Consider the following 13,498-nt stretch of genomic DNA (forward strand, 5'->3'; position numbering starts at 1 on the left):
TCGTCCCCACAGCCTTCCGCGGCCTCGACTTCTCGACAACAGGCGCCTCCTCAGCAGGTAGTCTATCTCGCTGCTCCCTCTGGTACACAGCCCAACCCCTCTTGGATGCCCTCACCTGCATACAACCCTGCCTATGAATCCTCCGGTTCCTTTCGTGGATACCAAAGAGGGAGTTCCAGAGGTAGAGGACAGTTCCGCCAACACGGCGGGCCTAGAGCAAGGGGTTCCCGTGGAGGGAGGGCCCCTAAGTTCACTCCCTCCCAATGATGTGATGCCGGTAGGAGGGAGACTTTATCACTTCCGGGATCATTGGACCTTCAGTCCATGGGCTCACAGCATAATATCAAGGGGCTTGGGTTGGAAATGGTCACAGGGATCCCATCCTCCACTGGTGACCTTCTTCCAGAGACCCACTCCCATCCTGGAAGAGTACATGGCGGAGTTACTCAAGAAGAGAGCAATCAAGCGGGTTCGATCCCTGAAATTCCAAGGCCGCCTGTTTACAGTCCCGAAGAAAGACTCGTCGGCGTTGAGGGTAGTTCTGGACTTGTCGAAGCTCAACTCTTACATCCTTTGCGACAAGTTCCGTATGCTGACTATCTCTCAGGTACGGACCTTACTTCCCCGTGGGGCTGTCACCACCTCTATCGATCTTACCGACGCCTATTATCATGTCCCAGTAGCTCGAAACTTCTCTCCTTATCTAGGCTTCTGTCTCGGCAAGAGAGCCTTCGCATTCAAAGTCATGCCCTTCGGTCTCAGCATTGCCCCCAGGGTATTCACGAAACTGGGGGAGACGGTGCTCGAGCAACTCAGACACCAAGGGATACAAATCGTCGCCTATCTGGACGATTGGCTCATTTGGGCCCAGTCGCACCAGGAATGCAACAGAGCTACGTCGAAGGTACTCCATTTTCTCGCCAAACTGGGCTTCCAAGTCAACCTCCGGAAGTCCCGCCTACAACCATCAAGCCTCTTCGAATGGTTGGCCATCCGTTGGGACCTCTCAAAGTACAAGCTCTCCCTTCCTCCCAAGAAGGTGAGGGAGATAGCTTCCAAGGTCAGGAACTTTCTCAAACACAAACAGGTGTCCAGAAGAGCTTTAGAACGAATCCTCGGCCTACTCCAGTTTGCCTCACTGACCGATCTCCTATTAAAAGCCAAATTCAAAGACATCAATCGAGTTTGGAGAAAGAGGGCGACAATACCTTTAAGAGACAAGACCTCGAAGATCCCCTCTGTCTTGAAAATGAGACTACAACCATGGTCCGATCGGAGGAACCTCTCCAAGTCGGTTCCTCTACAGTTCCCCTCTCCACAAGTGACAATTCATACCGACGCGTCTCTGAGTGGTTGGGGGGGTTACTCCCAACATCAGATGTTTCAGGGCTCTTGGTCACCCGCCATGAGACAGTTCCATATCAATGTTCTCGAAGTCATGGCGGTGTTCTTGACCCTGAAGTCCTTCTTGTATATCTTTTCTGATAAAACCTTCCAATTATACCAGAGAAAGATAAAAGCATGGAATGCTGAGGTTACAACCCTCGCGCGAGCACCTTTTGGGTGTCATGTATAAAGCAAAGGCGCGTGAAATCCACTATTCACAGGTTGTCTTCCATTTAGTTAATTCCTTCGTCAAAGGGATGGGCCGATACAAAGGCCCTAGACACACCCCCATCGCCGCACCACCCACGCCATGACGCGAGCGCCATCTGAACAACATCCTTCTGTATTGGCCATGATGGCTTGGAAAGGAAAGGGTGGGATCGTGTAAAATAAGGGGAAGGGTTTCACCGGGCGCCACAGGTCTCTCCCCAGAAATAGATTTTTCCTTCGTCAAAATCCCTTTTCTGGGTCGACCTGTGGCGCCCGGTGAAAATGTACCAGAGAATGCCTTCCAAGCCCTTTTTTAAACTATTATTTCAGATTTATGGCTCGTCTTCAGTATTTCACCGTCTATCTGCTATAATTTGTAACATAACCACTCTTGTATCTTTTTCTTAATTTAACTAATAGTGGGCATAAAATAAAAGTTATCATTAACATCTCAAGACAGATCACAAACATCATCTATGTATTTTCCACTGAAATTTACTTTCATTTTGAGCCTGTTTAACCTTTCTTTCATTATTAGGATTGTCCATATCCCTAATTTAAGCTGTGGGGCAGGGGGCGATTACCTTCTATAAATCTATCTTCATAATTTTATTTTCTCTTCAATTGTTTCCTATATCTTTTCTGTAACTTTCAATTTTTTCAAGGTCCTTTTCCTTGTTTCTTATTTTTCCTATTTTCATTCTATATTTACTAAATATTTCTTCAATGAAGCTGCTCACGTGTATTTCAAAAGGGTTTTGCAATATATCTTGAATTACCTCCCCCGATTAATCTCTTATCAAAGTTTGATATTATGGAGCTGTATTTTCATCTTGGTCTATTCTACATGACACTGGCAATATACAGTACCTGTTTCTGCTATGATGCCTCAGCATGGATTACTTGATGGTTGTTTATACATTTTTTTTTATTATTGTATTGCATAAAGTTTCCAGGTAATTGTTTATCAATGATATCAACGTTAGCAGATATTGTTGGAACAATCACCGTTTCAGTTTTTGTCTGACTACCATTTTTCCTTATCCCCATATACATTTCTTTGACCATGTACGTGCTCCTTTGAGCTTCCATATTTATACTCTTTTTTTTTTTTTTTTTTTTTTTTTTTTTTTTTTTTTTTTTTTTTTTTTTTTTTTTTTTCACCATTCTCTAAGATACTTATCCAATTATTGCTATTTTGTTTCAATAAGTGATGAATATTGTACAAAGTTGAATTTTCTCCAACGGCATGCTGGTAATAATATTACAGTGAAATTCATATCACATGGTGCCAAACTTATTAGAAAAATTAAATAACTTTTAATTGTAATACTAGTATTTCAATTAAATAACTTCAGTGGTAATACTAGTGTTTCCTGCTGTCAACATTTCTAAAAATAGGCAAAAGAATTTACGTTTTTTTTTTTTTTTTTTTTTTTTTTATGCACTAATCAGTTGCATGTTTTAACCCTTGATATTGTTTCATGCATTTCCAGATCTTTTCTCCAATATTTATTATGAATACTAAATTTGTTCATTTTGGAGGTAAACGATTTAGCTCTGTTACGTTTGGAGGGAAATTTAGATGGGTATGATATTAACAAAAGTTAAGCCCTAGTTTTTACTCAATTCAGGCAAAGGTTACTGGTTAACATAGTATTACCTAGTACTGTATATATAACGTGAACTGGACTTGTTTGCCTAATGAGGTAAAGATGTCTGCTGGTCATGTGAAATGGGTAACAAAATGTTTATGTAAGAGAAAAATATAGCAGAGTAAATTTACATTGTTCCGTAACCGAAATACAAACCACGCTATTTACAAAGGGTATTACTTTTAGCGCAGCTGAAATGACGAGCCAATAGTTTTTAACAAGGGTTAATTACCCCCGCGCTAGTTAGCGGGGGGTGGGGAAGGGTAGCTTGCTACCCCTCCCCCCTCCACACACCGGTGACTTGCTTCACTTCACTTTTGGCTCGGCGGTGATCAGACGTGTCTGTTCATCGCCTTCGTGACAGCCTTTAATTTTCTGCTTTTTCTTTTCAGCTTGTGTGATTGGTTGGAAGTTGACCTTCAGTTATTTTCTTTTATTTACTATGCGTACATGCCCTGGAGTTGCCGGCCGTCCTTGTGGGACTTTCATGTCAGACGTGATTACGGATCCTCACACCCTCTGCCCTCAATTTCGGGGCCGACGGTGCGACCAGGATAACATGTGCCGTGAGTGCAGGGAGTGGTCTGCCTCCCAGTGGGAGAGGTTTGGCCGTCGGCGTAAGAAGAAGTCCAAGAGAGACCGTTCTCCTCCGGGGTTAGCCTTGAAGGAGGAAGGTTCTCGGGACTCTTCTTCCGCCGCCCAAACCTCCTCCGAAGCTCCCCCTCGTCAGCCTCCTAAGGAGAGTCCTCCGAGTGGGAGCGCAGACCCTTGTTCTGTTTCCCTACCTTCGGTGGGGGGAGAGGGCGTCGCCTCCCATAGCGAGGCGGTTCCCCCTCCTCCTCCGGGGGAGGTTATTGATAATAATGCCTTATCCAGTGATGATCTTTTACAGATTTGGTCGTCCCTGGGGCTTAAGGGCTTGCCCTCCAGGGTCGCTCTTATTGACCTTGTCTCGTTGGGGGCCGCTGTTAAACAGTCGCCGGTGGTAGCAGAGGTAGACCCTCTGTCTATTGTCGACGTCGTGGTGACAGAGGCCTCCGACGTGGCTGGGCCTTCCGACGCAGGTGCTGTTGCTGGTGATGGTGCTCAAGGCTCTCCTCCTCCTTCCGTGCATCATTCGAAGGGGGAAGTGAGTCCTTCGGTCTCGACGGCTGCCCAGCTTCCTTCTGAGGGAAGTGTTTTGACGGAGACTCCCCTTCGGAGGACCGATGGTCCCGACGATCTCCCCCGAGGCCGCCTCCGCCGTAAGGCTCACCGCCCTCTACGCCACAAGGGCCTCCCTTCCTCTTACAGGGGGACTAAGAGGCGCCTTTTTGGGTTTTCGTCCTCCGGGGGGGACTCTCCTCGTCAGCCTCAACCGACTGCTCCGCCCTCCTTGAACCTCTCTGCAGACCGCTCACCATCTCCTGCCGGATCTTCGCCTTCTGGAGGACTCGTCACCCGACGGGCAACGGTCCCTTCGGGGCTAAGGGATTCTTCCCTTACGCGAGCAGGGCTAGCGCACAAGTGCTCTCCTGCTCACCAGCGATCTCCTGCCCGCCAGCAATCTCCTGCTTGTCGACGATCTCCTGCTCGCCGACGCTCACCTGCTCGTCGGCTCTCTCCTGATGTTCGCCCCCCTCGCCAGCGCTCTCCTGCTCGTCAGCTCTCTTCCGAGCGCCAGCGCTCATTTGAGGACCATCGCCCTGCGGTCTCTGACCACCCTTTAGTTCCTGCTGAACTCCCTGCTCACCATCCACCTGGTCCTGTGGCTACGCAACATCGTGCTGCGCGTGTGTCAGAAACACATGTTCGCCAACGCGCCAGCGATCTTCCCGTTCCTGCTCGTGAACGTGCCGCACCACCTGTCCTCTCACAGGACACGCGTCGACCTTCTGCTCGCCAGCGATCACCAGCGATCACCAGCTCGCCAGCGATCACCTAGACATGCTGCTCGCCATCGCACGACCCTGCATGATCGCCCGCTTACGCATGCTGCTCCTCATCGCACAACCCTGAACGATCGCCCTCCTGCGGATGCTGATCACCATCGCACCCTTTCACGCGATCATTCACCTGCGCATGCTGCTCGCCATCGCACAACCCTGCACGATCGCCCGCTTACGCATGCTGCTCCTCATCGCACAACCCTGAACGATCGCCCTCCTGCGGATGCTGATCACCATCGCACCCTTTCACGCGATCATTCACCTGCGCATGCTGCTCGCCATCGCACAACCTTGCACGATCGCCCGCTTACGCATGCTGCTCCTCATCGCACAACCCTGAACGATCGCCCTCCTGCGGATGCTGATCACCATCGCACCCTTTCACGCGATCATTCACCTGCGCATGCTGCTCGCCATCGCACAACCCTGCACGATCGCCCGCTTACGCATGCTGCTCCTCATCGCACAACCCTGAACGATAGCCCTCTTGCAGATGCTGATCACCATCGCACCCTATCACGCGATCATTCACCTACACATGCTGCTCGCCATCGCTCACCAGCACGCGGTCATTCACCTGCGCATGCTGCTCACCATCGCACATCAGTGCGTCGACATAGCCAGCGATCTTCTTCACCTACGCGGCAGCACGATCCCTCGCCGTCGCGCCATCGCTTGCGTTCGTCGCCTCGGACACGTGTTCATTTACCTGCCCACCCTCACGCCCACTTGCCTGCGCGACCGCTCGCCTGCGCGACCGCTCGCCTGCGCGACCGCTCGCCTGCGCGACCGCTCGCCTGCGCGACCGTGCGACCGCGCGACCGTGCGACCGCGCGACCGTGCGACCGCTCGCCTGCGCCCCCGCGCGACCGCTCGCCTGCGCGCCCGCGCGACCGCTCGCCTGCGCGCCCGCGCGACCGCTCGCCTGCGCGCCCGCGCGACCGCTCGCCTGCGCGCCCGCGCGACCGCTCGCCTGCGCGACCGCTCGCCCGCGCGCGCCCGCGCGACCGCTCGCCCGCGCGCCCGCGCGCCCGCGCGACCGCGCGACCGCTCGCCCGCGCGCGCCCGCGCGACCGCTCGCCCGCGCGCCCGCGCGACCGCGCGCCCGCGCGACCGCTCGCCCGCGCGACCGCTCGCCCGCGCGACCGCGCGACCGCGCGCCCGCGCGACCGCGCGCCCGCGCGACGCGCGCGCCCGCGCGACCGCGCGCCCGCGCGACCGCTCGCCCGCGCGACCGCTCGCCCGCGCGACCGCGCGCCCCGCGCGACCGCGCGCCCCGCGCGACCGCTCGCCCGCGCGCCCGCGCGACCGCTCGCCCGCGCGACCGCGCGACCGCTCGCCCGCGCGACCGCGCGACCGCGCGCCCGCGCGACCGCGCGCCCGCGCGACCGCTCGCCAGCGCGCCCGCGCGACCGCTCGCCAGCGCGCCCGCGCGACCGCTCGCCTGCGCGCCCGCGCGACCGCTCGCCTGCGCGCCCGCGCGACCGCTCGCCCGCGCGCCCGCGAGCGGTCGCGCGGGCGAGCGGTCGCGCGGGCGAGCGGTCGCGCGGGCGAGCGGTCGCGCGGGCGAGCGGTCGCGCGACCGCTCGCCCGCGCGCCCGCGCGACCGCTCGCCCGCGCGCCCGCGCGCCCGCGCGCCCGCGCGACCGCTCGCCCCGCGCGACCGCGCGACCGCTCGCCCGCGCGACCGCTCGCCTGCGCGCCCGCGAGACCGCTCGCCTGCGCGCCCACGCGATCACCCGCGGACCATTCGCCCTTGCGCGACCGTTCGCCCTCGCTCGACCATAGTTCGCGGCGAATTCCACAGCCGGTGGTAGCAGCAGGGACGCGTGCTCCTAGATGGCGCTCGGGATCACCTCCATCCAAGCACAGGTTGGTAGTGCAGGACGAAGACAGGTCAGTACAGCATTCTTCCCCACCTTCTTTTCAGGCAGGTACCGTCGTGTCCACTCCAAAGGATCGCCCGATCCCTTTCACCTTAGCGAGGATTTCGGACTCTGTGTCCTTGGAGCAGCAGACTTGGTTTGGTCCGCTGGTACGGGCGTTAGTGAGGGTTATGAAACCAGCACTCGCCGGCCAGGGTAACAAACCAGCGGCTGTGTCTCCTACGCTGAAGAGAAAGAGAGGAGTGGACTTCGTGGTGACTTCCCCCAGGGCGAAGTTGGTTCCCAAGAGGTCGGTCTCGAGGTTCCCCTCTCCTGCACGAGTACTCTCTCCTTCTCCCGTGGACGAGGCCTTTCCGTCCTCAGGTGAGTCCAGTGGGGCGGTAGTCTTCCCCTCGGCACCAGGGGGGGAGACTTCGCTTCAGGCAGGAGAATCGTCTCGTGAGGAAGGGGCCCCTCGAACCTCGTTGTTGGGATCCTGTATCCCTCCCAGGAGGGAACCCAAGGATTCCAAGACCATCCCTAAATCCTCTGCAAGGATTCGTCAGGAACCCACGACTACCCAGGGGAATCTCCACGTATCACCCCAGGAAGAGATTCCTGGGGCAGGAGACTTGGCTGCCAGCCCGCAGGGAGGAGAACAGCAAGAGTCCGAACATGCCTTCTGGCTGGTCTTAAGCCTGATAAGGCAACTTAACAGTCTTACGGATCCAGTCATCCCCCACGTGAAGGCAAAGACACGATTCTGGATGAAGTGTTTGACGTTCGGAAGGCCCCTAAGACCAGTGCAGCTCTGCCCTGGTCTCGGGGGCTGAAGAGTGCCAGAGCTAGGGCCAATGCTCAGCTCGCACTTCTTGCCTCTTCCAGTCGTTCCACTGCCGGGAACAAACTCATCCCTCCTCCTCGCCTTCAGCAGAGGAGGTATTTCGAGATCCTGGGTGAGCACAACCTCGCTCTTCCTCTCCATCACTCTGTGGAGGAGCTGGCAAAGGGAGTTCCCTTGGAGAAACTCTCTGCCCGGCAGGTGTCGTTCTCGGCGGCAGAGATCCTTAACCAAGAGAAGGTCGCTAAGTGTGCCATGCAGGCCACTTCGTGGCTGGACTTCTGGTTAGGATCTCTGGGCATCCTATTGCGATCGGAGGACTTGTCCAAGGAGACCAATACGAAGGCCCTAGAAACCTTCTTGCTCTCGGGCACCCGCTCCATCGAGTTTTTGGCGCACCAGGTTACCACCCTGTGGGCCAACTCGGTGTTGAAGCGTCGCGATGCTGTGTCCGAGAGATTCCATCCGAAGGTCCCCGCCGTAGATGTGTGTAGGCTCCAACATGCCTCCCTCCTGGGGGAGAGCCTGTTTGAGCCTCAAGACTTGGAGCGAACGGCTGAGAGGTGGAGGAAATCCAGCACGGACTCCCTCCTCCATAGGGCCCTTACAACTCGGCCCTATAAGCCTCCAGCCCCGCCACAACAGCAGCAACAGCCTCGTAAGGCTTCCAAACAGGCACCGGCAGCTAAGAAAGTGGTGTCTAAGCCCCAGCCCTTTCCAGCCAAGGTCAAGAGGGGCGGTAAGTCCTCCAGGGGAGGCAAGACTTCTAGGGGTGGCGGCCGCGGCCGCAAGCCCTAGGGGTGGCAGTCCCCCTGCATGTCCACCTGTGGGGGGATGCCTTCAGCGTTGCGTCCGCAGGTGGCAACATCACGGGGCCGATGCTTGGACGGTCTCAGTGATCGGCCAAGGTTATCGCGTCCCGTTCACGTCATCTCAACCTCCCCTGACAGCGAATCCAGTGTCGTTGAGCTCCTATGCCATGGGATCGGCAAAGGGGCTGGCCCTTCAGGCCGAAGTCGAGACCATGTTCGAGAAGGGTGCTCTCCAGGAGGTCATGGACGGCTCTCCAGGCTTCTTCAGTCGACTCTTTCTTGTAAAGAAGGCTACTGGAGGCTGGAGACCCGTCATCGATCTCTCGGCTCTGAACAGGTTTGTCAAACAAACCCGGTTCAGCATGGAGACAGCAGACACGTTCAGACTTGCGGTGAGACCACAAGACTTCATGTGTACACTGGATCTAAAGGATGCGTACTTCTAGATCCCAATCTATCCGTCTTCCAGGAAGTACCTGAGATTCTGCCTAGACAACAAGATCTACCAGTTCAAGGTGCTGTGTTTCGGTCTCTCCACAGCTCCTCAGGTGTTCACCAGAGTGTTCACCCTGATTTCGACTTGGGCGCACAGGAACGGCATTCGTCTCCTTCGTTACCTAGACGATTGGCTGATCCTAGCAGACTCGGAGTTGACCCTTCTTCGGCACCGAGACAAGCTTCTAGATCTTTGCCAGGATCTTGGGATCGTGGTAAACCTCGAGAAGTCCTCTCTGCAGCCGTCCCAACGACTGGTTTATCTAGGCATGCTAATAGACACCAATCTCCACAAAGCCTTTCCATCAGACGACCGGATAGCAAGGCTGAGGAGGGTGGCGGAACCTTTCCTCAGGCGAAAAGAACTCCCCGCCCAATCGTGGTTGCGTCTCTTAGGCCACCTATCCTCCCTGGCCCGTCTGGTTCCAAACAGCCGCCTCAGGATGAGATCCCTTCAATGGCGGCTCAAGTCCCGGTGGAATCAAGGATCCGATTCCCCGGACATTCTGATCCCAATGGGGTCTCTGGAACAGACGGACTTGCGGTGGTGGCTGGCCGACGAGAACCTGCGAAAGGGAGCGAGTCTTCTCGTCCTCCCCCCGGAATTGACTCTGTTTTCGGACGCGTCAAAAGAAGGGTGGGGGCGCACGTTCTGAACCAGAGGGCCTCAGGCCTTTGGTCAGAATCAGAAAAGTGCCTACACATCAACCTGCTAGAATTGAAGGCCGTCTTTCTGGCCCTTCAACAGTTCCAACGGTTCCTGGCGGGTCACTCCGTGGTGGTGATGAGCGACAACACCACGGTAGTGGCTTATATCAACAAGCAGGGAGGCACTTTTTCGCAACAGCTATCCCATCTTGCAGTAGAGACTCTGAGGTGGACCGAAACCCACTCGATAACACTATCAGCTCGCTTCATTCCTGGCAAGAGGAATGTGCTCGCCGACAGTCTGAGCAGGGCTTTGCAGATAGTGAGTACCGAGTGGTCTTTGGATCCTCAGATAGCCAACAAAGTCCTGACTTTGTGGGGTTCCCCGACGGTGGACTTGTTCGCGACAGCCTTGAACTGCAAGCTGCCCCTGTACTGCTCACCAGTCCCGGACCCCAAGGCACTCTGGCAAGATGCTTTCCAGCAACGGTGGGACAACATCGACGTGTACGCCTTCCCACCATTCTGTCTGATGAGAAGGGTGCTCAACAGGACCAGACTATCGGTCAACTGTTCCATGACTCTAGTAGCTCCGCTATGGCATCACGCGGAATGGTTTCCGGACCTTCTGCAACTCCTGACGGAACTCCCAAGAGAGCTTCCTCCACGACACGAGCTTCTCAGACAACCCCACTCCAGTGTCCCTCACAGGGCCGTAGCCTCGCTTCAGCTTCACGCCTGGAGACTATCCAGCGTCTCCTCGCGGAGAGAGGCTTTTCGCAACAGGTTGCGGAGAGAATGTCTCGGCACCTACGAAAGTCCTCTGAGGGAGTCTACCAAGCGAAGTGGAGAGTCTTTTATGGTTGGTGTCGTGGAAGGGGTATCTCTCCACTTGATGCCACTATTCCAGCAATAGCGGACTTCCTTGTGTATCTGCGAGAAGAAATGCGCCTTTCTGTCTCGGCAGTGAAAGGCTATCGCTCAGCCTTAAGCTTGGCCTTCAGATTGAAGGGCGTGGATATTTCTTCATCGCTAGAACTCTTTACTCATACGTACCTATGAGCTTATCTGCCCCCAGTCGGAAGTGAGACCCCCTCCTTGGAACGTGGTTCGAGTCCTCAGGTCTCTCAAGAGACCTCCCTTCGAGCCATTACGCCAGGCCTCCGATCGCCACCTGTCTTGGAAGACGGCTTTCCTACTCGCCTTGGCCTCAGCCAAGCGAGTTAGTGAACTTCATGGTCTCTCGTACGACATCGCCCATTCAAGGGGATGGGGAGAGGTAACGTTCAGGTTCGTCCCTGAGTTTGTGGCCAAGACTCAGAATCCTGGAGTGCCGGATCCTCGGTTCGACTCTTTCAGGATCGCGAGTCTCCGTTCTGTAACAAACGACCCAGACCAGCTGCTACTATGCCCAGTGAGGTGTCTGAGGTACTACTTGAAGAGAACGGCTGCAGTCCGTCCTCATGTGCGAGCTTTGTTTGTGAGCACAGGCAGGACAAAGAGGAGGGTCACCAGGAATACCATCTCTGCTTGGATTCGAAGGGTTATCCACCATGCCCTGAATCCTGACCCTCCTCCGTCACGTTGCCCTCGGGCCCACGATGTCAGGGGTATTGCTACATCCCTGGCCTTCAAGAGAAACTTCTCTGTGACGCAGGTACTTCAAGCTGGGGTCTGGAAGCGTCAAACGACCTTCACAGCCCACTACCTGCAAGACGTGACCCACAGGAGCCTCGATACGTTCTCTATCGGCCCTGTGGTGGCTGCACAACAGCTGGTCTAACCTCAGGCTCCTTTATGGACAAGTAGCAGTGGGTTGAGGGCGTTGTTACCCGGTCTTAGTCTGTGTGAATGAAAGAGTATGTCTGACCCTTACTTCTTTCTTCATTCTCCCCTCTCTTGGGGAAGCAGCATCCTGGTCCTCGCATAGCTGACCTCGACCTCTGCAGGTAACCCATGCTTCTTTGTGCTCCTAGTATTAAGCTTAATACTGTTGCGTCTCCCATACCCTGACGAGGTGGTATGGGGAACGTCCTATCCTAGAATTCCTATCTGAAGGTCTCAAGGTCAACTTCATAGGACGAGTCACACTCTCCTCCTCACACTACTTATGTAGGCCACTCGTTCCTACCGATGCTAGGAACCTGTGAGGTACAGGGGCTCCCTCTCTCTAGTGCTGCTCACTGAGGGATCGAGCCCCCGGGCAAGCCAAAGTCAGTAAGGCTGGGGACTTTCCACCCTTCCTAAGGGGTAAGTCACCCTTTGTAAATAGCGTGGTTTGTATTTCGGTTACGGAACAAATGACAAATTCGAAGATAATTTGTATTTTTCCTAACCATACAAACCTTAGCTATTTACACATATGTGCCCGCCATCCCTGACCCCCAGGTCAAGTCCTACCTCTAAGTGAAGTGAAGCAAGTCACCGGTGTGTGGAGGGGGGAGGGGTAGCAAGCTACCCTTCCCCACTCCCCGCTAACTAGCGCGGGGGGTAATTAACCCTCGTTAAAAACTATTGGCTCGTCATTTCAGCTGCGCTAAAAGTTATAGCTAAGGTTTGTATGGTTAGGAAAAATACAAATTATCTTCGAATTTGTCATATTAGATATATCAATTTCTGTATGAATGATACCAGTTTCTTTGGACTGCTCTTCCATAAGGTGAAGAAAAATACGTAGAGAAGAATGAATGTTAGAAAAGGTCAGACTGATACATGCAATTGAAATACTTTTAGGATATTTTAAATTAGATTGATAAGTGGCATGGACATTACAGCTAAACATTAATTTAGTTAATCAAGGATAATTAAATTTTCTCCATGTTCTATAGGTGATGGGCACGTCCAGTCACAAGGATTCGATCCTCACCTCACGGTGTGCCCTGGTTTTGATAGTTTGCTACAGTTATGACTATAGCAGTTTTGACTGTTCACCTTCTCTACAAAAGTGTTAAAGAAGCATAATTAAAACATCTATACTTTTAGAATACCCTGATTGATGAGTTGGGAAGGGTGTTAACTACATATACTGATTTACTTGATAGAATTTTGAAATACTGACAAACTTTTTAATTGCAGCAGCTTATTTTTGTGACCAGAAACAAACTACTTGCTCATTGTATGATAAGATTAACAATAGTCAAGATAAAACTGTAAAGGATAACTACGTACCTGAAGCCAGCAAAAGTTATGTTTATATTAGGAAACTGATATAGAAAAGCCGCGGATGGATTAAGAGTTTACGAGAATGTAAGAAGAGATTAAAATTGGAATTTGGCTAAAAAGGTAAGATGATTTCCCTTTATCAATTAACTTGGGAATTTTGAGACAGAGTTTTAACTTAACAGAATGTTGTAGGTAAATTAATTTTTTAGGGTTAAAGAAATATATTGGTAGATAACTGAATTTTATAGTGCAAAGTTTATTGTGCAGTAAAGATAGAAGATATTTAATCAAAATTTAATTGTCATAGATATATGTAATTAACATTCATGACAACGATACAAAGTCTAGAAGAAAATCCGATCAAAGATCGAACAATCAGGGCCACTTACAATATAAAGTAGTGATGGTAAAACAACACTCATTGTTTTCATGTTTAGTGGTCAGACCCCAATTTTTATTCTTGTAACTAATTATCTAGAAATGGTGCATTTAGAAT

The 13,498-nt window shown here is 53.1% G+C and overlaps 1 protein-coding gene and 1 long non-coding RNA gene across 9 annotated transcripts in view; one reads left to right on the plus strand and one right to left on the minus strand.

The window, feature by feature from the left end:
* Nucleotides 1–13,498, minus strand: part of LOC137615176 (uncharacterized) — an 851,893-nt gene that overhangs the window by 69,054 nt on the left and 769,341 nt on the right. The window lies entirely within an intron of this gene.
* Nucleotides 1–13,498, plus strand: part of LOC137615174 (uncharacterized) — a 38,680-nt gene that overhangs the window by 13,392 nt on the left and 11,790 nt on the right. For both annotated transcript variants that reach the window (XR_011039169.1, XR_011039170.1), the window contains exon 3: nt 12,916–13,122. This is a non-coding gene — a long non-coding RNA (uncharacterized lncRNA). The remainder of the gene's footprint in view (nt 1–12,915; nt 13,123–13,498) is intronic.

The sequence above is a fragment of the Palaemon carinicauda genome, chromosome 21 (assembly GCF_036898095.1).
Source record: "Palaemon carinicauda isolate YSFRI2023 chromosome 21, ASM3689809v2, whole genome shotgun sequence".
Taxonomy (NCBI): Eukaryota; Metazoa; Arthropoda; class Malacostraca; order Decapoda; family Palaemonidae; genus Palaemon; species Palaemon carinicauda.